Source organism: Triturus cristatus, chromosome 10 (genome assembly GCF_964204655.1).
Source record: "Triturus cristatus chromosome 10, aTriCri1.1, whole genome shotgun sequence".
NCBI lineage: Eukaryota > Metazoa > Chordata > Amphibia > Caudata > Salamandridae > Triturus > Triturus cristatus.
The window spans coordinates 1119269850-1119297428 of NC_140593.1; positions in this window are offsets into that span (position 1 = coordinate 1119269850).

Genomic DNA, 27579 nt, shown 5'->3' on the forward strand with positions numbered 1-27579 from the left:
CTGTTCTGCATCTGTTGGCCTCTGGTACCTTCCAACCAACAACTGCCAGAGTCGGAGGAGTCTCACAGCCAGCCGTATCAAAATTCATCACAACTGTCTTGGATGCCATCATCAGCTTGGTACCCCAGCACCTTCACTTCCCCCACACTGTGCAGGAACAGCTGGAGACCATGCAAGGCTTCTACACCATAGCTGGCTTCCCGCACATGTTGGGGGCAATTGACTTCACACATGTTCTACTTGTGCCCCCTGCCGACACTGCACACATTTATTGCAACAAAAAGCGCACGCATTCCATCAATGTGCAGGCAATAGTGGACCACCGGGGACTCTTCACCAATGTCGTCGCCAACTACCCAGGCAGTGGGCATGATTCCTACATCTTCCGACAGTCCATCATCAACCAGCGCTTCCAGGATGGCACCTATGGAAATGCACTGCTCGTTGGTAAGTACCAAATGAACACACCACACATCTCAACTCCACAATCATGCAACTCACAACTCTGGGAATACATACGTTACAAACTCACATGCAACATGCCAAACAACATGCCCACCTACCAGACATGACAGCAAAACTTACTGTGGTAACCTGGGCTAGCCATGTACGCAAGCCATCAATGGCATGGCACATCAGCCACACAATAGCAGAATGTGGGGAGAGGTGGGAACCAGGCATGTGCGAAGGAGGCAAATGACCCATGAATAAGAATGTGCACAATGCCAAGTATGGTGTGGATGTGCTGGCAAGACTGCAGTATGCAGACCACAGACATGTCCATGTCGACATACACTGCTGGTGTTTGGTGTGTAGTGGACAGTGGACACAACCATGTTACCTCAGCCAGTGGGGAAGATCGCGCAAATGTAGCTCATTACATCCCCCCCTGTAAGCGTGAGCGGAGTGTGCTGGCCCAACGTACGCCAGGCCAGCGTAGGGGTGTGAATAAAAAGAACGTAGCTCTGGGCGTGGTTCTCTTCCGGAATGGCCAACGTGTCTGCCAGGGCGGCGCCTCTCACCCCGTCACGAGGCTGACGCCGTGAGCGGCGTTGGCTGCGATCCTGTGCGCCTGCTGCACCCCGGGCCGCTGGTCCCCAGACCCGTCTTGGCAGCCCCTGCGCACCCAGGCCTCACTGCTCACCTGCCGACACCGGCGTGTGTCAAAGAGGGCCCGCCACGTGCCGGTGCAAGCTCCAAGCCCGAGGCCTGCGGCCTTGGCAGCCTCCTCAGACCATCACGGCCTCCGTGACACATGCCCACAGTACTCCTTTCTCGTCGACGTACTCCACCGCTGCCTCTGGCCTACACTGAGGTCCAGTAGGTCACACATTTGGAACTGAGTCTTGATATCATGATGGCCGAGTTCATATGTCAAGGGCCGCATTTATATCACTATACTCCCTTCGATGTGGTGCCACAAACTCTGTGCATAGTATTCCTACGACCTCGGTCTTTGGTCCCTTGCTGACCGCGGCCTCCAGCCTACACTGCGGCCAAGTAGGTCACACATTTGGAACTGAGTCTTGATAGCCTGATGGCCGAGTTCATATCATTGTACGCAAGGAGAGGTTTAAAAGGAAGACACGTTCAGTCCGGAGGAAAAAAGGATCATCGTTACGGAGGTGATCGAACACTACCAACAACTGCTCTGGTGTCACTAACTCTGTGCATCGCAAGCCAATGATACGTGGCTGTGGGCCCCTGCTGACCGCTGCCTCCGGCCTACACTGCGGTCGAGTAAGTCACACACTTGGAACTGAGTCTTGATTTATTTATGGCAGAGTTTATATCATTGTACAGGCCTCATCGCAGACTGCATCCCCTTTCAGCTCCGGTGCCACTAAGTCTGTTCCCCGACATTCATGGACACTCACTGGTTGAACTTTGGTGGCGTCTGAGTATATGGCCTGGGGGTTGTCTTCATCATCATGTAGCTGATACTGACTTTCATCTCCTCCATATTGCCTGTTTCTGCTTGGTTCTGCCCTCTGCATCATGCCCTGGAAGAACACCTTCCACTGTCCCCCACAACCCTCCGCGACGTTCACCTTGGACATCGACGAGGACCCACTCAGCTCACGTGGCCCTACCTCAGTGCACCGCAAGTCACCGTCCCATGGCGGTGTGCCTATGCCGGCCGCAGTGCATCCAGGGCCACTAACTCTGTACAGCTCAAGTAATGGACCCTTGCTGTTTGAACTTTGCACTTCTGATTGTCTGATCACTGTTTTAGTTGTTGCCAGCACCTACCACCCCCTGAGGGGTGGCTTACACTCACCCCACACCCATCCAGCACAGGCGTCACTGGACATGTGACCCTGGCAATAAAAGAGGCCGTGCGCACGGGCCCGTAGCCAGTCCCACAAACTATCTAAGTATGTCCGTGTGGTCATTATGTATGCATGAGGGCCCCGGGCCCTACCACATTACATTGTGATGTGTACAGCAAATGCAACCATGTCACCTCAGGCAGTGAGGTAGACCTGGGCCATGTAGCTGTGTCGTACCCCCCTGTGAGCGTAAGCGGAGTGGACTTGCGTACAACAGTCCAGCGTAGGGGTGTGGTTAATCAACCCGGGGCTCTGGGCATGGGTAACTTTTTGGCCTTGCCAAGGAAGTAACTAATGCGTGTGTCTTTGTTGTAGTGGCGGCACCACCTGTCCCGCAGTGGACAATATGCAATGTAGCATGCCCCCAAAGTGCGGGCTCGGCCGAAGGGGCAAATGAGGGATAGCAAGCCCGTTCGGGGTCAGGGATCATACATGCCAACTGTTGTGTGTGTCACTATTACCGCAGCATAAGCCAAAGATCTACCCTCAACCGCATCGAGAGTTCAGCCAGCCATGAACTCGACATCTGTGTACGCCCTATCATCACCATAGGCCTACACACATGTGGCCGCCCACCTTCAGCGCACAACATCACAGTGTCATTGTCAGGTTTGTGGACATGCGCAGACAGGCATGACAATGGTGTGCCGTAGGGGTGCAAGTGATGCAACCGCGCTACGCACACTAGTAAATAGGCCTGGGGGATGGAGGTGCAGCAATGAGGCTACGTAAAACACATTGATGCCGCTCATTTGCTACAAGCAGTACATGTCAAACAGAAATCACTAAGTCACACATATCACACAACAATGTACCAGTGAGCTTGCCAACACATCATGCAGAACCAACTATTGACTCATGTCTCTCTGCACTGTCACAGGTGATCAAGGATATGCACTCTGCGCTTGGATGACGACACCCCTCCGAGCCCCGAACACACAGGCCCAGAGGCAGTACAATGCAGCCCACAAACGCACCAGGCGCATCGTGGAACGCACATTTTGCTTGTTGATGTCACGTTTCAGGTGCCTGAACATCACAGGTGGAAGGTTCCTGTACAGCCCAGACATCGTGTGCAAGATGATCGTTGCATGTTGTGTGTTGCACAACATATGTTCACGCATCAATGCCCCATGGATACAAGTGACATATGCACTGGATGATGATGATGAAGATGAGGCAGGTGGACCACACCCCACTGCAGCCGCAGCAGGAATAGCCGGTAGGAACACCATCATTGACAATTTCTTCACATGAGCACATCACATTGTCACAGTCCTTAGAAATCATGGGACAGTACAAAATAACCACAGGCAAAGAATGTGCAAATAAATGCATTCCAAGACACATTCCCTGAGTGCATGTCACTCATCTGTACAAGCACATCACTCAGACATGTGTAAGTGCAACATGTAGTGCTAACATTTTCATGATTTGATAATAGATGGTGGGTGTGTCACCTCTGTGCAGAGAGGCTGTTTAGGGTGTCACGTATTCGAAATGTCAGTTCTGTGTGTCACAGATAGTACGGAATCCCACTCTTCGGCGTTTCACATGTTTCCCACATCATTACATGTAGGCTGTCATTTGTGACCTACAAGTGACAACAGGGCTTCTTTTGGGGTCAAATTTGTACCACCATGATGCAGGAATGCACCCTGTGACCCAAGTCCCACAACATGAGCAACATGTACGTAAGGAGGAGTCACCGCCCCTACATTCTTCCATGCTTTCATACTTGATTGATCATAGACATGTCACGTCTGTGTGCAGGAGGTGTTGATTGTCCCTCTGCAATGTGAATCGGAGATGGTTTTATTTGTCAAAAGGAACTAGAATTTCTGAACAAAAACAATACAGTAACTCCTGTTCTCTATGGAGTCCCGAAAACGCACAAAAACACACTAGATCCTCCTATGCGCCCGATCATATCGTCCATTAACTCCTGTACTGAGCCATTATCTCAATATGTGGACTCTTTTCTATGTCCCCTTACCAAACTGTATGAATCATACATTAGAGACACAGGTCACATGATAGCAACTGTTGAACATGTACCCTTTAATAGAGAAACTCAATTTCTTGCAACTCTAGACATAGAGTCTCTTTATACAAACATACCCCAGGATCTGGAGATGGAGGCAGTTGCAGCCCTCCTAGCCAGGTCTTCTGGGGAGAGACCTAAAGCTTTCATCCTAGAATGTCTAGATATAGTTTTACACCATAACTATTTCGAATTTAAGGAAAAGCTATACAAACAAATACAAGGTACTAGCATGGGTGCTTCATGAGCACCGAGTGTAGCCAATACGTACATGGGTGAATTCGAACTTAAGCATATCTTTAACGAAATGGCCCCCTTCTATGAGAATATTACAACATGGCACAGATTTATTGACAACATATTCTTTGTCTGGACTGGAGATGAAGGGACTCTAAATCAGTTTATTGAATGGTTAAATCACAGCAACTGTAACCTTAAATTTACAGCCAAATACTCACAAGATAAAGTAGAGTTTTTGGATATTTGGATCAAAAGCGGAGAAGAGGGCATTGAGGTCAGCCTGTATAGAAAACCGACAGCCAAAAACACAGTACTACAGCATGCTAGCTATCACCCTTCATGTCAAAAAGATTCAATTCCCTTTGGGGAATTTCTCAGAATCAAGCAGAACTGCACCAACATGCGTGACTTTATGAGACATGCTGAACAATTGAAAAGAAGACTACTACTTAGGGGTTACCCTAAACGTCTTATTAAACGATCTATGAAACGTGCCAAATACTATAATCGAGACAACCTGATTACTGGAAAGGAGAAAAAACCTTGGAAAGATTAGTATGTGTGATTAATCACACATGCTATAACAATAAGATACAACAGATTCCAATTAAAAATTGGAAGATCTTAAATACCAATGACAACAGTGTGGCACTTATGAAACCCATTGTAGCCTTCGGAAAAAACTCAAATTTACGAGACAAACTTGTACACAGCAGAATGAAACAAACTATAAGAACTATGGAACAGAATACTATTGACGGACTACTACAGATTTTGGGCAACCATAGATGTGGGACCTGTCACGCATGTCCAACAGCCATTACTACAGAAGAATGGTCGTATGGCACAAAAAGAGGTAGACTTAAAAGTCACACAAACTGTAGAAGTCATAATGTAATCTACCTTATCCTTTGCCCTTGTGGCCTTGGCTACATAGAGGAAACCGGCAGAGAATTACGTTTAAGACTATCAGAACACAAATCCGCCATCAGAACGCACAAAACACAAGCCCCCATGGTAAAACATTACACGGATTATAATCACAATGAGCAAGATCTCAAATGGCTCATATTAGAGAAAATAATCCATAAACCGGGCCACGATGTTGGAAAAGTGCGCAAGAATAGGGAGACTTTTTGGATCTTTCATTGTGACACAGTATGCAGAGGCCTCAATGAGGATATTACATAGATCATTACATAAATAGACAAGTGGACAATGCTGGTTTTAAGTCTAATTTTTAAAACACATACATATTTTTTCTCATGTTGAAGTTTTTGCTTTATATTTGCATTTTTCAATCACATTATCTCATTGCATTCACAGCTTATCTAAATTTTCCCTTTATAATTGTATTGGGCTTCTGGTATCATTTACGCCTTCATATTACATATTAGCGCTGAAAACTCATTACTTCCATATATACTTAGTATTGTTTCTTTAAGCACTCCATATGGGTTCTCTAACCATTCTAATATGGCGCTCATAGTTGAATAACTTAAAGCCTCATTAGAAGTCCTGTAAATACGTGAATGTGTATATTGAATATTTCCCGCTCAAAATATCGCGGGATTTCAGATTACATACTCTCTTTTCCCTTTGTTAAAATATATTTTGGATAATTTCACCTATCCAAGATGGCGCCGATGAACACGAGAATGTGTATATTGAATATTCCCCGCTCAAAATATCGCGGGAATTCAGATCACTTACTTTCCCTCCCTCCGTTCGAATACATTTTGGGAAATTTCACCAATCCAAGATGGCGCCTACAGCCGTATGACCTTCCCAACCTCTATCAGACATATCGCGAGTTTTGGTTGTAGCCTTCGATACTCGCGGGAGAATTTAGGGACCACTACCTGCCCTTAAAAAATGAAATGAAAACATTTCCCTTTTTTTTTAAATGCATTTCCTTTATTTAAAAGCAGTCCCAGACTTGAAGGTCTGCTGAGCCCAGCAGGCCACCGTACCTGGGAGGGTCTGTCATTCCCAATGGGCTCGCAAATTGCGAGAGGCTCATTAATATTAATGAACCTCGCAATTTGCGACACCATTGTGAATCGCAAACAGTGTTAAACACACTGTTGTACATGGCAAATTGCACCTCGCAAATTGTGACTTGCAAATGAGTCGCAATTTGCGAGGCACCATTTTGCTCGTCGTAAATCTGGCCCAATGTCTCTGAAGACTTTGCATCTCCCTTTCCCCGGACTGGCTGCATTGGCTGGCCACTGTTCTTCAGTGTCCAGAGGGCGCATTCAAGTTGGCGAGAGGTCGGATCCATGTTGTTTCTACAACATAAGCCTGAAACACAAGTTAGTGACTTTAGGGCTCTGTGCTCTGAGAGGGTGCCTTCATTCCACAGCACAGGTCCAACACAGGTTCAATTCAGTCATTGGATCAGTGGACGAGAGGTAGTGGTGGTGCCTAGTGCCTAGTGCGACACTACTTTGTGGACTGCAATTGCTAGGTCACAATTTTAAGATTACTTAAATGAATTCTGCAGCCCCAGTACAAAAATGGCTCCCCTAGCAAAGCAAGTTTTACTCACATAGCACATGCTCTGCGTAGGTAAATACCATCAGGGCAAGCTAAACTAATATACCCACACAGTACTATCCGAAAATCTTCCAAATGCCCATTGCTCTGTTTTCTTATTCTTCAAAATGCAGGGATAACTGTACACAGAACTTGAAACTTACGCCAAGTATTCAATTTGGCGACATCATTTGTTAATGTTGTCCATTTGTGTCCCTTTATGAGACATACTTGCCTTTATCTGTCAAAGGAAGAAAAGGCCCGGGCAAGAAATTGCACTTTGTTTTTAATCCTAACTTGCGCTTTTATTATGTTTCAATATTTGACAAGTTTATTAATAATAACAAAACAATAGAGGATCCCTGGTTCACCCTTAGTAGCTTGGTTAAAGCAGCAAGGCTTTACTAAGTGGAGATAAGTTCCCAGGAGCACAGAGGTGTCACTGGAAGGATATTGTTCCCTATGACCTTGTTAGTCAGAAAGTGGCTCCCCTTCCAAGGCCTTGCAGCCTTTTCTAGTCCCAGAGCCGCAAGACAGAGCGGGGCACAAATCTCTTCAAAGGCCCCTGCTAGGTATATAGAAATCCTCCAATACAGCAGATATAAAGTTATTTCTCCTGTCTTTTTGCTTCTCACCAGCTATCTGGTAGGAGTGGAGCAATTTAAAGAGGAACTGCAGTCTATGACTGGAAATGGCCTCTACGCAGATCAAACAAAACTTCCCATGATCTGTCCTCTAAAGAGTTATAGCAAATTGACCAAATTAATGTTCAAGGGACATACTTTCTGGCAAAAGCTATCCCAGGGTCCTATTCAACATAGAAATTGAAAGCCAGTGCCATAGGGATGCAAGTGGTCGGCCAGAGATCATGACAGTGACCTTTTCTAATCCCTACCTTATGTATCTACACTCTTCCCACGGTGTCTAATGTTTTCATGTACTGCCGGAAAGGACCTGGTATAAAGGCTTTATCCTGGATTTTTTCCAACGAAGCATCCTTTTCATCTTGGTACAAGAGAATGTGTATGGACTGTGCAATGAGACTAAGGGCCGGCTTTATGAAGGACTTGTGTTGTCCTTGGGTAATACAAGGTGTCACAAGGGCAAGGCAAGCCATTAAGTGAGATTTACTATGTCGCACAGAGCGATCTTGCATGGCATAGTAAATCTGGAGTAACGCAGGGCAGCGCAAGTCACTGCCTTGCGTTATCCTGCGTGGGGAAGGTGGAGCGTGGGTGTTCCCAAGCGTCAACCCATGGTTTTTGGCACATTACCAGATTACTTGTGCGAAATGGTACTCCTTCCCAGGGTAGGCTTAACGAGGAGCAATAGGTTTATTTCTCCTTGGGCCATATGTATGAACACATTTTCCCATAGACACAGAATGGGTTAAACCCTTTGATACATCTGGCCCCTTGGTTTTTTACTCTTTCTACATGTGCTGCATTCCGCAGCACACAGAAAGAGGGAAAAGCTTCAGAGGATGTTTTTGTGCAGGAAGATGTCCATTCCTACACAAAAACAAACATGATTTTAATGCAGGCACCCTTGCACCAGGTTGCAAGGGTGCATGCGTTGGTGCCTAGCAGCCATAAGTGCGCCTGCGCAGATGGAAAGCAAGAATGTACCATCGCTTAGTAAATATGGCGCATTCCTACCCTCTCCATTTGAAGCTGCGCAGCAAGTAGTCTTGCTGCGTTGCGCCAAATATTAGTAAATCTGCTCCTAGGTCTCATGCCTGGGGTGTCTGCAGGAGGTTGCACTGCACCTGCAGACCCTTTTCAGTGTGGCCATTGTTCCTACGACCAAGGAGCTAGCAGGTCTCATTTGTAATATTGTGACGCACAGAAGCGCAGCAAGCCTTCTTGCTGTGTGGCCCTGCATCTTAAAAAGAAAAGGGAAGGAATGCCCCATATCTATAAGATATGGTGCATTACTGTCCTTTCACCCTGCGCTGGTGCACAGAGGGCTGCCATGAGCCAATGCAGGCACCCTTGAGCCATGGTGCAAGTGTGTTTGCGTTGTAGGAGTCATTGTTTTACCTTCTTGCACAAAAACAATCACAAGAGGTTTTTTCTGCTTTCTATGTATGCTGCAGAAGGAAGAACAAAGAGAAATAAAGGTATTTCTCTTTGTTGTGCCTCTCTTATGCCTCCCCCAGGGAGGTGTAGGAGCACCCACAGCAACACACCCATGAAATGGCCCTTTCAAGCAGAGTGATGCGAGAGGGGCCCATATTTACAAGGCAATGAAATGCCCGCAGGGTGGCTTTGCGTGGCCTTGTATATATGGCCAAGCCCATTTCGCCGCCGGGGGGTTAAAAAAAGTGACGCACCGGCGGCACAATGGGATTGTAAATTAGGCCCACTGTGTTTTATTTCTGAAGAAGGAACCCTATCTGTGATCCTGATGTCTGCATTTGCTGTCTGTGTCTTCTTCCCAAGAGCCAGCCGGATGGTTTATGAGCCCCCTCTGTAGCAGGGGTTGTCCATAGGATGGAGTTAGTAGACCATGAAAACCAGGCGGAAACACAACCAACAATGAGTATGTAATAAGACGTGACATAGATTGGAACATCAGTGCCTGCCTGGAGGCACAAGAGGGTGACCTTCGACACACAATACAATCAACGCTGCACTGTTGGATGTGTGCCTGCTCCTGCAAAGGTTAGTACCACAGGGGAAGGGTGGATGGTCCCCTGAAGCTAAACCAAGGATATATCACCCTTGACATCATGAGGTCTTACTGCCATTTTTCATGGTCACTTTTTAAATGCCTCTGGGCAATTCACAGTACTGGCCCTTTACTCTTCGCGGTGTATTGTCACTGGTATGGGCCATCCCGGACTCTTCTTCCTTCAGCCACCTTCTGACTGTCCATGTGATTTGCAGAGCTGCAACAGGACGTCAAGCATCTTTTCATCTTCACATCTGGTGCTTGTAGAAGAAGTGTGGAGTTGTCTGCTGGACCTGCCTTTATCAGACATCTACGAACCTGGCTGCACGACATGCTATCGCAAATGTATGCAGATGACACACATGCCACACTTTTCTACTGGAAAGTGATTACGAAACCAGCCTCAAATTGAAGCTGTTTCTCATATCAGAATCACAATGAACTTTTAGACAAGCCTTCAACAAGGTAACTAGCTACACGATCGAGAGAGAAAGCGGTGCTTAGGTGAATCCGCCAGTGCCAGCCCTTGATGGCGTAAGCTGAGATGTAGTCCCTTTCCCCTACAATTTTTCTATAATTGATTTCTACTTCTGTGATTTATTTCTACTAACTCAATGAGTTTTTTTTATGCATTTCACAGACATTAGCGGACACATTTACAAAGAATTCACTCGATGCAGGACAGAAAGTAAAGTTGCAACACCGTGTTGCGTGAAATGTTGAGAGCAGACCTATGCCATACTTTCAAAGAATTGGCGCATTCTGCCGTCTCCTTGCGTTTGCGCTCTTTGGGCTGCCTGGCACCAACGCTGGTACCCATGCACCATAGTGCATGGGTACCTGTGTTATGGTCAGAAGAAGGACCACCCTTCTACACAAAACTATCCTTGGAGGATTTTTCCTCTTTTCATGTGTCCCACAGAATGCAGCACACATAGAAAGAGAAAATAACGAGAAGAAATAAACATGTTGCTTCTTGTTAAATCAGCCTTAGGCAGGAGCAACGTTTTGGAGCAAACTTATCCCTTCCTGCACAAAAACAATCATGATTTTAACGCAGGTATCCTTGCACCAGGCTGCAATGGTGCCTGCAGTGGCGCCTCACATCCACAAGTGTGCCATTGCAGTGGGAACGCAAGAATGTGCCATATCTTAGTAAATATGGCACATTCCTGCCCTTCCCATCACTTTGTAAATATAGGTTTGCATCATAATCCATGGGAACGCCTATGCACCACACATGGAACACCTCCCTAATGCAAAGTAATGCAAGGCAGCGCAATGCGCAGTGTTGAGTTACTTTTACTTACAAAGTCATGCAAATCAAAATTTGTGTGGCTTTGTAAAACATAAAACGGATTTTGCGCTGGGGCTGCGACAAAAAGTGATGAAACCCTCATGCAAACTCTTAGTATCTCTGGGTCTACTTGTTTGACCATAAGGAGGCAGTACCTTTCTCCCTCTATGTGGCACTGACCCTATACATATAGGGTGCAGAGTGCATTGGCTTAGAGTGAAGTGGTTTAGAGGACAGTGGCATAGCGTAAACTGCCGAGGCAGAGAGTTGCGCAGGGTAGAGTACAGTGGCATAGAGTGGAGTAGAGCGGCATGGAGCGCAGTGGCATAGAGTGCAGTTGCATAGAGCAGATTGTTTCTGAGTAGAGTGGAGTGGTGCAGGGTAGAGTATAGTGGTGCAGAGTAGAGCACAGTGGCATAGAGTAGAGTGGTGTAGAGTAGAATCGTGCAGCATTGATTGCAGTGGCATAGAGTGGAGTGGCGCAGAGTGGAATAGAGTGGCATAGAGTGCAGTGGCGTAGAGTAGATTATTTTAGAGTACATTGAAGTGGTGTAAAGTGGAGTGGTGCAGGGTAGAGTGGAGTGATATAGAGTAGTGGGGTAGAACGCATTGGTGCAGAGTTGCAGAGTGAAGTGGCTTAGAGTGGAGTGGCCTGGGCTAGAGTGGTGTAGAGTGCAGTGGTGCATAGCAGAGTGTCAGAGTGCAGTGGCATAGAGTGCAGTGGTGAAGAGTAGAATAGAGTGGCGTAAAGTGCAGTGATGTAGAGTGCATTGGTGCAGAGTAAAGTGGCTTAGAGTGGAGTGGCCTGGGCTAGAGTGGTGCAGAGTGCAGTGGTGAAGAGTAGAATAGAGTGGCGTAAAGTGCAGTGATGTAGAGCGCAATGGTGTAGAGTGATGTAGCGTGCAGTGGAATAGAGTAGACTGTTGTATAGTATAGTGGCGTAAAGTGCTGTGGTGCAAAGTAGCTGGCATAGTTGCAGTGGCGTAGAGTGAATGGTGTAGAGTGCAGTGGTTTAGACTGGAGTACCATAGTACCTTTATGATCTTTTATGATCGAAATAAAGTGATGATGATGATGATAAAGTAACATTCAAATCTTGACATGCCCAGTGGCACAAAGGACATAAGCACAGCAGTACGCCTCCCCAGCTCAGCCTGAATTATCATTCATCAGTTTCTGAAAATGCTAATTTTTCTGTCAAATACCACTTTCCACTGTGGGCAAACAAACTCAATTTTCCAGGAGAAAACCCGTTTTTCAAAACAAAATTGCCTTTAAAATATCGTTTTTCATTTTTTAGAAAATGTGCAGTCCGAAAACATCAGTTGGTCATTTTCATCAAGTACTCCCATGTACAAATGCCTCATATGGACAGACTACTTTGAATACGCAGGTATTACAGTTATATGCCATGGATGTTCACCATAGCACCACTGATGTCTGTATATATGCCAGTAATGCCCACCATTATACTAAGGCCACAGCTGTGCCAATGGCTGGAAACCATAAAGGTCAGGGCAGAGACCATATATCAGTCATGACCATTATTATGCCAGGAATAGGTACATGTAGGCCAGTTGCTCTTAGTATGTCAATGATGGCTGCCAGTATACCACAACTAAACCAAAAATACCCAAAATAGACAAGGATGATCATTATTATGCCATTGGCACTATTATGCCAGGAACAGACACAATTATGCCAGAGATAACACCCTTATGATGGGGGCTAGCATGCACATTTGGCAGTCCTTGACACCAGGCGTGTTTATTATGGACGCACACATAAATGCAAATGAGTCTCTTCATTTTCTCTGGTCTGGATCATACCCTGTTCTCCTCGGGTCTTGAGCTGATCATGCACCCAATTGGCACGTTTTCACTCTGACTCCTGCAGTCCCACACTTTGGTGGGTCAGCACTGATTACTGCTCAGGCTACTGCTGCCTACTTCTTTCATGGTCCACTGTTCACACACATGTTGTGACTGATAAAGCAACAGCAAGGTCAATCTCCTTGTGGCTTAGTTATATTGAGATTGGATACAGATTGTCATGTAGCAGGCCTTATAGGCCGACACAGTGTGTGTATGAGCTACTTCCATAGGTTTGGCTGGCTGTCACTCTAAGGGTCTTGAGAGGAACAGTGCTGCCTTCTTTAATAGGCATCTGCTCTCTGAATTTGATACTGGCCTTGACTTCACTTTCGTAGAGCTACTTTTAAGGTACTGGCAAGCTACCAGTAGCTCCCGAGCTACTCATTGGAGACCCCATGCGTAAAGCAAACAAAGTTAGAAAATAGAAAGCCAGAAAATGTGAGCTACAAACCACAAAGCCAATGGTAAGCAACGGGTGGAATGCATTCCTAGGTCAACTTTCTGAATGTCCCCAAGATGTCTTTAGCAAACCGGACAGCTGCGATATCTGGTAGGCTGTGACCTAAAAAATGTGTAGCATACACTGCCAAAGAAACAACCGATAAACAAGGAAGATGTGGCACGAGCTGCCTAGAAAACCACCAATCCACTTAGAAGGCATGGCAAGCACGGCCTAAGAAACCACCAATGTACTAGGAAGGCGTGTGATGCCCTGCCTAAAAAAAATCACCAATAAACCAAAAACCCATGGCATGCACTGCAAGGACATCATTTAGGGGTTGCCGGGAGTCACAGCTGCATCCCCTGGCTTGCCCCTTGCTACCCCTGGCATTGCTTTTGTAAAGGTCACTGCGATGTCACTTCAGCTACCCCTGGTATTTTGGTGAATTGACGTCCATGATGCACTGCCTAAGAAACCAAAAATGAACAACAAAGGTCTGGCATTCCCTACCTAAAAACCACCTTTAAAGGAATAGCAATAAACTGAGGAATGGGGCTCCATGGACGACCAGATGTGCTGCCCAGCCCATTCTATTTCTGCTAATGGGGGTTCCAGTAGCTCTGTTCCTGTGTTCTTGAGCATACAAGGGAGGCAGAGTCCTCTGAAGCATGGCTAGCGTTCTGCTTTTGATATTGAACAAATTACCCCTTTATGGCTCCCACGGGCGCGAGCTGGTGTAAATCTTACTGCATTTTGCGCATCTGTTCTTTCCACCAGCTCCCAGGCTTCATAGCGAGCGAGGGCGAGATATGTCCGACATTTCCTGACATGGCTGGAATCCATTCCGCTGGGAGCCGCTCGGAGCCTTCTAAACGCAATATTTATTAGACAGCCCTTAAAACCAAAGCCATGAAAGGGTTGGACAAACACTTTTTATGTTTTTTTATTAGCGCCAGCGATTGTAATATTGTATAAACATCCCATGCATGAGTGCGGCTTGTGAATTGTCGTCTCATGGTCCTCACGAGCATTTTAATACTTGAAGGGGGGTCAGCGTATTTTACAGGATATCAACATTTAGCGAGCTAGAAGGCAAAGGTAAATAAAAAATAAGGAAAGTATAAAAAAATGCGGAACAGAGAAGTGCAGGATTTAAGGTTTATTTGGACTATTTGTAAAGGGAAAGATGCAGCAGTGATGTAAACACCCCACAACTAACACCATTGTTAATTAAGAGCGTGTGTTAAATCTTTAAAATATCACTGCATAAATAAGCCCATTGTATAAATTCTTGCAAAAGTCGAGTTGAAACCTAGCGTACAGCATGCCTGTAGTAAAACACGTGTAAAAACAGAAGTGTGGCCATCAGCGGATTAACACCGTATCAAGAGCTGTGCTACACGGATTATACTACTGAGATTTACACATTGACACAGAAAATTAACACCAGCTGCAAGTAGGTGGTAAACACCTGGAGCAGGTGTGAAATGCCCCCCAGCGCCATAAAAGTGGTTGAAATGGAGCAGACGTCACTTCATCGTGAAGGACGCCTCAGCACACTTCACTACCTGCAGGAAGTGCCCCGATTGTTGCTGACACTCCTGGTGTAAGTCCATCTGTGCCGAGGTCTGCTCCTGCCCTTCCAGCAGCGCCGCTCTCAGAGTAGTGAACACATTCAAGGCCTCATTCATGAGAAGTGTCGTATCCCTGTGACAAAGCAGCCATGCGCCACTTCTCAGTGCGCCCTCCTTGCGACACCATGGATGCGCCGTATTTACAGTACGGCCCATCATGTCGCAAGGAGTCACAGATACGTCAGTATTACTGACCTTTCCGTAGCCGCAAAAGTGACGCATTGCTGGGGTGTGTCTGAAAACAGATGCAACGCCAGCCATGTTCTTACGCCTGCCCATAAGGCAGGCATACGGTTTTGACACAGTGGCGTCCTAGAAGTGGCGCTCTGAAATCCTATAGATTTCAATGCACCACTTCTACGAGGCTTTGATGCAGGGCAACGCCCACCCTGCATACATCATACCTGACGCAGGTATAATGTAGCGCAGGGGTTGACGAACTGACTCATCTGCCTAGATGTATCACTGTGTAAATATGCTGCAATGTGGCGCACTGTTTACGCCGCCGCTGCATCACGAAAAGAGACGCAACGGCGGCGCGAAAGTGTAGCAGGGGGCTCATAAATAAGCCCCTTAATTTCTGGAAGCTAGCTGGTGCTGATGGTCAAATTGAGCCTGGCAAGGCATGCATCTTGGGTGACGGAGTCTGACCCTGGGCTGGTTCTGTTCCTTGATGGTGTCTGTCAACGAGCTGTGGGCTGGGGCTCCTGTCCAGGGGCGCAGCTCCAGGGGGGTGTTTGTGGTGTTGCTCCCCCCTAATAATTGTATTCTGTAGTAAATAGTTGGGAACAGGTGCTTTTAGTTGGGTATGGTGAGGTGTCTGTTGGATTTCACCAAGGATTCTTACATGTTCCCACAGACGAAAACTCTCTCTCTCTCTCCTCTCTTCCCTCTTAAGCCCCCCTCATGTCCTGCTTCTCAGAGAATGTATGTTGACAAAACACGGCAGCGTGGTTGCCGCCCCCTTCCTTTTTTACTGACCAAGCTTTGATTGCCAGGAGCATCTCACGCCCATTGCCCAGTGTTTTGCTAGTTAGTGTTGTCTACTTCCTGCACTCTGGCTGTAAGGAGGGCGCACAGGTTTCTGCAGAAGTGCTGCTTGTGGTGCAGGGTGGCAGGCACGTTCATTTTGTAGGGTTGGTTGAGGACGAGACAGAGACTGCCTGACATTTTGGTCACTGTGCTCTTCATGAAATGTCCTAATGATGTCACCTGGGCACCTTTCGAGTAGTAATTCAGGTCCTACGTTGACAACGTGAGATGGCATGCTACTATCAGATGACTCTGTGGTTTGGCTGCTGCATCCCAGCCTTCTGGATGTCAGAGACTCATGTACTGTGCATGGTTCTGCAGTTCCTGGGTGTCATAAAATGCTGCAAGAGTCTCATAGCTGCGGGCTGTGAGCTCTCTCACATAGGATAACCTTTTGCGGGTCCTCACCCCTCTACCTCCAACATAGCAGTCAAGAGTTTGCAGCTGCCTTAGTGCCTATATCGGCAACCCTCCGCCAAGCATAGTAAGGTACTTAGTACACGCTGCAATAAATAGTCACTCCACACACGCTTTGTTGGATAAACAATTTGCTGCAGGTTTATTTCCTACATGAAGTATGCCGATGTTGTTGGATAACTTACGGGGGATCAAAGGGCAGGCAGCGGTGAGTAACCTAAGCCGCCTGCCCTCGTGATGAGCCAAACAGCACCTTGGCCAATCCAATCGGTGCTACCATTTATTTGGGGGATTTCCCGCTTAATTACCGAGGACCACCAATCCATGACTTTACTCATGCCTTTTCAGCGGCACAGCGTTGCAAGGCAAGCCCCTGGTTGCTCAGGCTTACAACCGCCTGAAGGACTAGCAGGGCACCGATGTTTTCATCCAGCGTCCTATCATAAAGACTCCTGGGGTTTGGACTAGGGCACCCCTGCTGTGCACCTTGGGAGGGTACCCCTATGTAGCAATCAGCCTCCGTATCGCCCTATATCTCCGCCATCGCTCTGGATGTGGCAGCCGTCACATCCAGGGCTCCCCCACCAAGGCAGGCAACTTGATTCACTTACAACCCAATGTTACCAATGCTTCCCTCAGCTCCAACAAGAACATGTCCATGCCAACCACTGACAGGTGTACCCCATCCTTCTCAAAGTACACCTTGGTGTTGGCATTTTACAGTCCATGCCTTATGAAGCCAAAACCCTTCTGTTCCGTGAACTTACGCATGGCGCTATTCACTCTTTTGCTGGAATGTTCAGTGGCCTCCCCCAACCTGGCCCCGTGCCAGATCCTTCGCGGGATAATCTCAGACCACCATAACTGGCAGTGCCCCATGCATTTGCTGATCTCACCCATAGTGGATTCCATAGCCTTTGCTAGTGCACAGTGACCCATTGACATAAGGTTGTTGCCACTGAGGTAGATAACTAACATCTGAGGAAGGGGCCCCCTCCCCAGCTAGACTCTGCTGCAGTTTATTGAGCCAACTGTACCATCGCATGCCCGGTAATCCCAGCCATGCTATCTGTGTGTGGTTGAACCTGTGCCTCCAGGTCCTGGTCTGTGCCCATTGCGCCACCCTAGCGAAGAATGAGTGGCTAATCACAGATACCTTGATAAAATTAAGAAATGTACATTTGTATATACCGTTTAATTGTTGCACACATAATACACTACATGAACACTGGGCTAATCCCTTCCGGGTTCTATACCACCAAGTCCACAACTAAATGAAATTAAAGAAACACGCTAAAACCAGAACACACCTTTTCCAGTCCACACACTATTTACACAGCTTGCTACCTTTGTGCCCTTCTGCCCCTTCATGGGTAAATTTTACACCTGTAGCACTGAGAGTCCCACCGCCCCACCTTCTTAATGCGATCGGGGGGAGGCCCACCGTGAAGGCTGTAGTGGCCGCTCCAATTAGGAAGGAATGGCTAGAGTATCATTTGCCAGCCCCTGGATTTCCTGACAGTTCTAAACACAACCCCATCACTTGCTCAGACTGGTATCTCATGAGAGGCAACAGATTTGCATGTACTAGCTTGTAACCCCCTGTGTTGGGACGTAGCGTCCTGCAGTCTATGACCAACCTGCCTGGGCAATAACTCTTGCTGCCCAGGGGCTAAAGCACTATGCCTTTTCCGTGCCCCCAATCGGTTCTGGATCTTTTCAATGTTATTCTTAAGGAGCCCCCTAGCACACTGATGTTCTGTCTGCATATGGCATCCATTGACCCATCTCACTTTGATCTAGCCACCAACTCGCTGACTCTGACGGCCTCAAAAAATGCCAGGCTGAATGCTGCCGCGAATAAGCTGGCCTCATAGGTGGAATATGTAACCCTGTGAACGCAATCTTATCATTCCCAGTAGGGTGTGGAATTCAATGGGTGACCGGTTATTTGGTGCCTGTGCTTCTCCTCTGGCCCAGCCTGTCAGTGCCGCCCTTGGCATGGTGGCTAACTGCTGCTAAGTGTCCAGTGATCCAAGAATGACTCTTGCCCTGAATCATTGAATAAAATGTTGCACTTTGGACTCCATTGGTGTTCTATCCCCGCCCCATGCCTCACACACCTTGTGGAATGTGGAGATACAGGTCTTGTACCGCCTCCTTGTCCCGAGGGCGAGGGACAGCTCACCCAGTTCCATTAAGCGCTGGTCCACTGCAATAGTTGCCAAAGGTGTGGAGGGAGCAGTGTCACCTCTGCTCTCGCTTGCGCAAGCCTCCCGAAAACAGAGCCACTAAAAACAAGAGAGAGGATCAGCTGCCACATTCTTTACCCCTTGAATGTGTTGTGCCCGAAATTCAACATTGCTATGCAGGCAAGCCCACACCAGTTCCCTCAGCAGACAGAGTACTAGTGGGCATTTTGCGTATTGCGCATTTATTTATTTATTTAGGGGTTTATAGTATAGCGCCAGAATCGACTCCAAGGAGTATCTCTGCGCTTTTGTGGAGGCATATCAGCTCTATAACGAAGGCTATAAGATTGATTTTATTTGTTTATTTTTTTATTTTTTTTTTAATTAAAAGCAGAACAAAATAGTTTAAAGTGATTTCCTAAAAACTAAGTGATTTGAGCATTCTCTTAAAGAAGAGGGAAGTTCATTCCAATATTTCGGTCCAAGGTATGATAGAGATTTCCCTCGTGATCTCGCTCTCCTGATTCTAGGGACTATCTGTAGGTGTTTCGCGCTAGAACGCAAGATCTCGGGGGAAGATAGGGACTGAATTTTTTAGCCAGATAGCTAGGACCAAGATTAAATAATGCTTTGTGAATAGTGCAACAAATCTTACATTTTATCCGTTGTCGTATTGGAAGCCAGTGGAGTTTTAATAAAAGAAGGCGGGAAGCAGATCTGGGTGGCATATTCAAAACTAATCGCGCCGCCGTATTTTGAACCACCTGTAATTTATTGAGTGACGCTTCATTGGCAGACAGCAACAGACCATTACAATAGTCTAAATGACTTAGTATAAGAGCCTGAGTCAGCGTCTTTTTTACAGAATCTGGAAGTAAAGGGAAGACTCGCTGAAGAAGACCCAAAGTGTAGAAGCATGTGCCAGCTCTCTGGCCAACATCTTCTTTAAAAGTGAGAGCATGATCTAACCGAACTCCCAAGTTCTTAACGGAAGTTTTGGGAATGGGGGGCTTTCCAAGATTAGAGGGCCACCAATTGGGAGACCATAATAATGGGGCTTCACCAAAAAGTAAGAGCTCGGTCTTCCCAACGTTACACTGAAGAAAGTTGTTCCTCATCCATTGTGAAATGGCATTCATGCCCAAAAAGAAGGTTTCCTGAGTAGACGGGGTTAGTTAACTGAAGGGAAAAAGTAGCTGCGTATCGTCAGCGTAAGATATCGGAACAAACCCATGCTTCCTTAGAACATTAGCCAATGGAGCTACATAGATATTAAATAGAGAAGGGCTCAAACAAGAGCCCTGTGGAACTCCCTTGGTAAGTTATATGGGTGCTGAACGATACAGGCCTAGACTAACCATCTGGGTCCGACCAGAGAGAAAACTAGCCATCCAGCGAAAGGTAGAATCTCTTAGTCCTATTTCCCTCAGCCTTCTGAGTAGTATTTGATGGGAAACAGTGTTGAATGCAGCGGATAGGTCTAATAGCACCAGAATCATAGACTGGCCTTTGTCCAGGGTCATTTTGATGTTATCAGTTACCGCTAGCAAGGCTGATTCGGTGCTATATTTAGGCCTAAAACCGGACTGAGAGGGCTCTAGATTACCTGATAATTCGACATAGCTGGAGAGGTGCTTATTAACATGTCTCTCTCTAGTACTTTGCTCAGAAAAGGCAGGAGTGAGATAGGACGAAGATTGGTCAGATCGGTCAGATCGGTCTTACGAATAGGCATTATCTGAGATACTTTCCTTTCTGGTGGAACATAGCCTTCTTTTAGTGAGAGATTCAAAAGATGTCCAATTAATGGGGCAACTTGAGTAGTAAGGGTGTTAGCTATTCTTGCAGGGATCAGGTCACACGGAGAGCCGGACTTCACTTGGTGCATTAAAACTTCTACATCTGTAGTGGTAAGCGGGGAAAAGTTCTCAAGCAGCATAGTAGGGGTCAAGCCTGTTGCATCTATTGTCGCTGTTTGTCTTTGATGTAAACTCCCTGCGGATACAATGTTATCATAAATTGATTCAATTTTTTGTGATAAAAAAGATGCTATGTTATCACAGAGTATTTGTGAAGGTACTTCTACAATCTCGCTTACTTTGGGTTTTGTAAGCGACTGCACCAACGCCATGCTATCTTGCCAAACCAAAACCCTTTTTGCCGACAATGCCTCTGCTCACTGGTGAAGTGCCGTCACTTCAGGGAATAATTCCAAGACCGTGACATTGGCTGTGATCTGCCTTTTGGCCAAGAGATGGACCATTTCTGTGCACACCACTCACTCCCCATTATTGTATCCCGTTGAAGCTGTCCAAGAATTCCGCCCACATTAAGAGGTCCTGTTTCAAACCTTTGCTGATCTAATTAGGAGACAAGGAAACCCTACTCACAAGGAGCCTGGGTGTTATTCGTTGCAAGGAAACAGTGGCTCGTGTGGATTAATACTTACTAATATAATATACAACACATAATAGTAATCAAAAAGAAAAAAAGGGGGTTAAATGTGGCGTCAGAAAGAAAAGTATGGCCATACACATTAGAACTTTAGTAGAAATATTTTTTTTCTTTATATTCACAATGAAGGAATTTATAAGAAGTGAACATAGACCCTTTGCTGAGTCTGATTAGGTGGTGTTTCCGTCTCACATTAGCGGTGGCCCTGGCCAACCTTCTGGCAAGAACCCTACCTGCTGGAATAACCCTTGCAGCAAAATTCAGTTTTCCCTGTAGGCTCTAAATGGTGCCCAAGGAGGCTTTGTCTTTTGCCAATGCTGTCTGGATATCCTAAATCAGTGCCTTCACCTTGCCCAAAGGGAGTCTGGACACACCCATCACAGTGTCTTGTTCGATGCCCAGAAACGTAAGGACCTGCACAGGGCCCTCAGCCTTGCCGGGTGGCAAGGGGACCCCTAGCTGAACAGTCAGGCCTTGAAACCTTTGTAGTGCCACTGTGCAGTCCTGTATCCGCTCCTCCCCAATGAACGGGAAATCATCCATGTAGGGTGTCACCCCCCTCATCCCATGTGACCATTGGAGTGCCGACTGCAGGAAGCACCTGAAGGCATCAAAGTAGGCGTAGAACACTGAGCAGCCCATTGGCATGTACATATCGTAATAAAATAGGCCCGCCCACTTGAAACCTAAAAGGTGGTGGCTGTCTTTGTGCACAGGCAGCTGACGGAATGCTGATTCAATATCTGTCTTTGCCAACCACGCCCCCTTGTCAGCTCTCCTTACCATTTCCACTGCCACATCAAAAGAGCAGTATGTGACGGAACACAATCCACCCTCCAGCCAATGGTTAACTGAATTGCCATCGGGGTATGACAAGTGGAGGATCAATCTGAAACTCCCTGGTTCCTTCTTGGAGACCACTCCCGGGGGTGAAACAACAAAACTGTCCAACGGGGGGAATGAAATTGGCCCGCCACCCGCCCTAATGCTAGGCCCTTCAAAATCATCTGCTGTACTACTGACGGAAGCTCACGGGCAGACCTCAGGTTATCTGCATCCCTGGTTCCCAGTGGACCTACGTAGGGTATCGTGAAGCCTTCCACAAATCAATTCTCTAATAGTAAACGGTCTTTGGTGTTGGGGTATTTTCTGAGCAGTGGGAGAAGGTTGCGCAGGATTACCAGTGATGGGCCCTTCGGTGTGCTGGTGGCAACTGTGCTGCTGTTTGGGGTGGAGGGGTGGTTTTGGGGGAAGGGGCCATGTCTGTTGGACAGTGCTCAACTATCCTGCTTCTTGTTGGAACGGGGAGATGCCATTTGCGTTCCGTTGCTGGAAGCTGCTGGATGTAAAGTCCCACACTTGGAGCATGTCATGAGAGCCCCGCTCGCAGATGGACGTCGGCTGATGGGGCGGGGTCAGACGGGGCGGGGTCAACTGACAATAAAGAGAGCGGTCTGTGAATGGAGCAGTTTCCTGTCGGGTTGAGGAGATGTCTCCGGCGCGTTCGTCCTGCAACAGGAGGAGCTTTCTCTTCCGGGTTGTGGTCTTCCTTAAGGGGCATGAGCTGTTCTTGGCGTTCCCTCGCCAGGCTTCCTTGTGCTTTGTGGTTTTCCAGGACAACAGTTTCAGACTTCATGTTTTCTTCACTAAAACCTGTTTGGAAAAGAATAGGTGTAGAATTTATGTAAAGTATCCTCGCCTACTAAATTCACGGTAGGATGGATGACTAGTGTTCCTGTATATATTTTACTTATCTGATGTCTGACTTGCCATGCTGTGAGGTTTCAGAGCCTCTTCTTTGATTTCACGGCATTCTTTCTTATGCTAAAAATAATAAGAAAGTAGAAATAGGTTAATTTCCTGAACACCCTGGATAGCCTACTCAAATGTTTGACCCAACACTTTTTTGTAGCTTTTCTCTGGTTTTTATCCTGTCTAGGAAAATATGTTTTTTTTTCCTTAGTAGTATCAGGATAGATATATTTTTGGGTCTGGTGGATATTATGGTGGCCTTCGTTAAGGTTAGTACTGTTCACGTTTCCATAAATTAAATACCATATGCTGCATCCCTAATGTTAATGCTTAGTACCTTTCTTGTTTTCAGACAGAACAAATTCTAGGTTAAACCCTGCACATCTAGTTCTTCAAAAGAATTGGAAGAGGGATGTTCATCAGGTATATCACATCACATTACTATGTATACGTCTTTCCACTGTATGCATGAATATACTTACCCTATGTTATTTTTAAATAGGATGTGTCTGCAGTCAACCCTGTAGAAATATCGTGCCATCCTGTTCGACTCCTTCTCCCTTTCCTTGTTTTGTTTTCCCCTCTTCCCCACATTCACCTATTTAGCTTTGACTGTTGGGTTGATTGGGTGGGTGAGGGAAGTTGGGATCTGGCATCTTTTCGTCCCTCTCACCTCTGCGGAGACACCAGGTTGGCTCCACAGAACGCGAAGCCCACATATATTTTCCGCCTGGGCATGATGGAGGAACACCAGATTACTTTGGCTGATGTTGCACACAATAGGGAACCTGCAAAAAGAAACACAGGCCCTGATTCTTAGAGTGGATGCCTTACAACGTGTCACCCAAACTGCCCCCTCACCAGACACTGCGTCAAGCGCCCATAGTAATCTCTTCGCACCACAGCCTTCCTCTTCTAGTAATGTGTCATCAGTATATCACATTTTCACCCCCTCTTCTATACCGTTAGCACCACCAGAACGATTTGTAGGAGATTCTGCTAAGTTTGCTACTTGTATTAACCAATGCCAGTTGCATTTTATGTGCAAGGCATCTTGCTTCCCCACAGAGCAGTCAAAATTAGCCTTTGTTTTGTCATATTTGGGAGGAACGGCTACTACATGGTCTATTCCCTTGGTAGAACATAATGACCCTTTGTTGTATGATTACATGTCCTTCAAAGAAGAATTATGACGATTGTTTGATAGACAATCATTCATGCAATCAGTAGATACAGAATTGTTGAACCTAAAAGAGGGTTCAAAGGATCTCATGACTTATATCTCCAGTTTAAATAGGTTAATTGCTGAGGCAGTATGGCCTGAGACCAAGCGCAGTGCTCTGTTTTACAAAGGGTTGAAAGATGAGTTAAAAGACATTTTGGCCCAAGTAGTGGACCCCCCTGACTCTTTGTTACGCTCTCATAGATTTGGTGGTCAAGCTGGATCACATACTACATGAGCGAAAATGAGAAAAGGGCCGTTCTGTGACTAGGTTCCTTACATTTAAAGAAAGGATGCCAGACCCTGACAAAAACATTGACGATCCTGAACCTATGCAAATAGGTAGTATAAAAGGACCCTTGAGTGACAAAGAAAGACAGAGACGCAGAGATAGAAAACGATGTTTATATTGTGGTAGAGCAGGCCACTTTGTACGAGATTGCCCTGTTAAACCAAATAGACGCTCTGAGTCGGGAAACTAGCAAACTAGAGAACTGTGGAGACAGGTTGCTCAGGTTTGATAGTCTCCCCGTTGTTAATCCAAAATCCTGCCTTTTCCCCTCTGCACCATTTCTTTCAGAAAGCACAAATAAGCTTGGGAAATAAATCTGTGCAGGTCCAAGTCATGTTAGACTCTGGGGCTACAGGAAATTTTATAGACTCTACCTGGGTTAAACATATGGCAATTCCTATTGAACCCAAAAAAGTAGTAGAAATAGTAAAAACTATTGATGGGAGCAAAATAACACCAGGACCAGTCACGCATACCACTACTGAATTAGAGCTTTGCATACATAATAGTCACCATGAAACTATTCAATTTGATCTCATTTCTGCTCCTCAGTTTCAGGCTAATGTAGGAATCCCTTGGTTGATGAAACATGATCCAGATATAAATTGGCGAGATCAATCCTTGGTTTTCACTTCGGATTGCTGTATGCTGCACTGCATGAAGAGTGTTACATAATCACACCACATAGCCATGACCTCTGACTCTATCTTACTTGAAGTACCTCTCTGCTATCACCCCCTACGAGAGGTATTTGACAAAGAGAAGGCCTCTGTTCTACCGCCTCATTGTCCGTGCGACTGTCACATTGATTTAGTACCTGGAGCTAAAATCCCATGTAGTCGTAGATATGCCCTGACAGCGAAGGAGAATATCTATTTGAGGGAATACCTGGATGACATGTTAAAGAAAGGAATTTATTGGACCTTCTAGGTCTGCTGCTTCTACTCCCCATTTTTTTATACCCAAAGGGAAGTGGGGTCTTCGGTGTTGCATCGACTATAGAGCTTTAAACAGTGTAACAATAAAGGACAGACATCCTCTGCCCCATATACAGTCATTATTTGATCAGGTGAAGGACGCCACCGTCTTTACGAAACTGGACTTTAGGGGTGCTGACCATTTAGTCAGGGTCAGAGAAGGAGATGAATGGAAGACAGCTTTTCATACCAAATTCGGACTCTATAATTATTTGGTTATGCCCTTTGGGCTTTGTAATGCCCCCTGCTGCTTTTCAATTTTTCATTGATGAAGTATTGAGAGAAGTATTGGATGTGAGTGCCATAGCACACATTGACGATATTTTGATCTACTCCTCCACCATCAGAGAGCACATAGAACATGTGAAAATTGTGTTAGAATGTCTCAGAGACCACAATCTCTATGTCAAACTGGACAAATGTGAATTCCACGTTCCTGAAGTAACCTATTTGGGCATTGTGTTATCCTCGAAAGGGGTGACTATGGATCCCCAAAAGGTTACAGATATTACGAAATGGCCTTCTCCTAGCACTGTGAAGGGAGTGCATAGTTTCCTGGGTTGTGCTAATTTTTACAGACGTTTCGTTAATGGTTTTGCGTCTTTGATGTCTCCCATTACAAAACTCCTGAAGAAAGGGATGCCTTTTTCTTGGACGCCAGCCGCTGAGGAATCCTTTTTGTTTCTAAATATTGCTTTTGCTACAGCCCCTATCCTGAAAAATCCCAATTCCTCGCAGCCATTTATAGTAGAAGCAGATGCTTCACAGGTAGCCATTGGAGGTGTATTATCCCAGAGAGAAAGACAAACTGGACAACTACACCCTGTTGCCTTTTATTCACACAAACTCACACCTACTGAACAAAACTGTTCGGCGGGAGACAGAGAGCTATTGGCTATTAAACGCACCTTTGAAGAATAGCGTCAATATTTGTTAGGGGCTTTGTATACTGTTACTGTCATTACTGATCACAGAAACCTACAATTCTTGAAGGCAGCTAGGGCTTTATCCATGCAACAGTTACGATAGGCTCTTTATTCCAGCAACTTTGATTAGGTTATTCAGTTCCAGGCGCGCAAGAAACATGATAAAGCAGACACCCTACCACGCTACGGCTATGATATACCAGATATTCAGAACCCTCACGACCAACCCATTATTTTAAGTCCCAAACGTATCTTGGAGGTTATATGTTCAGAAGAATTATTTCTGAAAGAGGTACTCCATGCACAAGATACAAAGGAAAAAAGAGTATGAAAACAAACAAAATGGAGTGAGAATTCAGACTCTGTCATACATCCAAGGAGGCTTAGTGCTCCCTACTAAGGCCTTACAGCAACTGGCTCTTGACTGGTGTCATTCGCATGTGTTAGCAGGAGACCCAGGTTATAGGAAAACCATTGCATTACTTAAAAGATCTTTTTGGTGGCCATCAATCGGTTAGGACACTCACCTATATATTCAGCAGTGGCATATCTGTGCACAAAGTTAGAGCTCCCACCAAGTGCCTGTGGGTCTGTTAACGCCTATGCCCACACCTACACCATGGCTCTCCATTTCTATGGATTTCATTGTTGAACGTCCCCCCACTAAGCAAGGACATACCGTAATTTTTGTGGTTGTAGACATGATGTCAAAAATGTCTCATTTTATACCTTTGAAAAGTCTACCTGACTCTAAGGAACTGACTTCTGTCTTTCTACAGCACATAGTCAGGATTCATGGCCTTCCATCCATTATTGTATATGATCAAGGCCCCCAATTTGTGTCTAAATTCTGGAAGGGTTTGGGTGCACTGTTACAAATAGACGTGAGACTTTCTCCCGCTCATCACCCCCAGATAAACGGGCAAACTGAAAGGGTGAATGAATGCATTGAACAATAGCTGAGATGTCACTTGTTGCACGATTCTGAGGAATGGGATGCGTTTCTTTGGACTGCAGAGTTTGCATATAATAATGGTGAACACTCTTCCATAGGTCTCTCTCTCCTTTTTCTGCAATCTTGGTTTCCACCCTCGCTGTGGGTTCTTGTCTCCTTCTGTTACCTCTTCCACTCCTGCAGCCTTGGAATTAGGGAACCCCCTTTAGGGTATACATACTCAGGCCCCGAAAAACCTAGAAGAAGCGAAGAGTAGGTATAAAGATAACGCAGATCAAC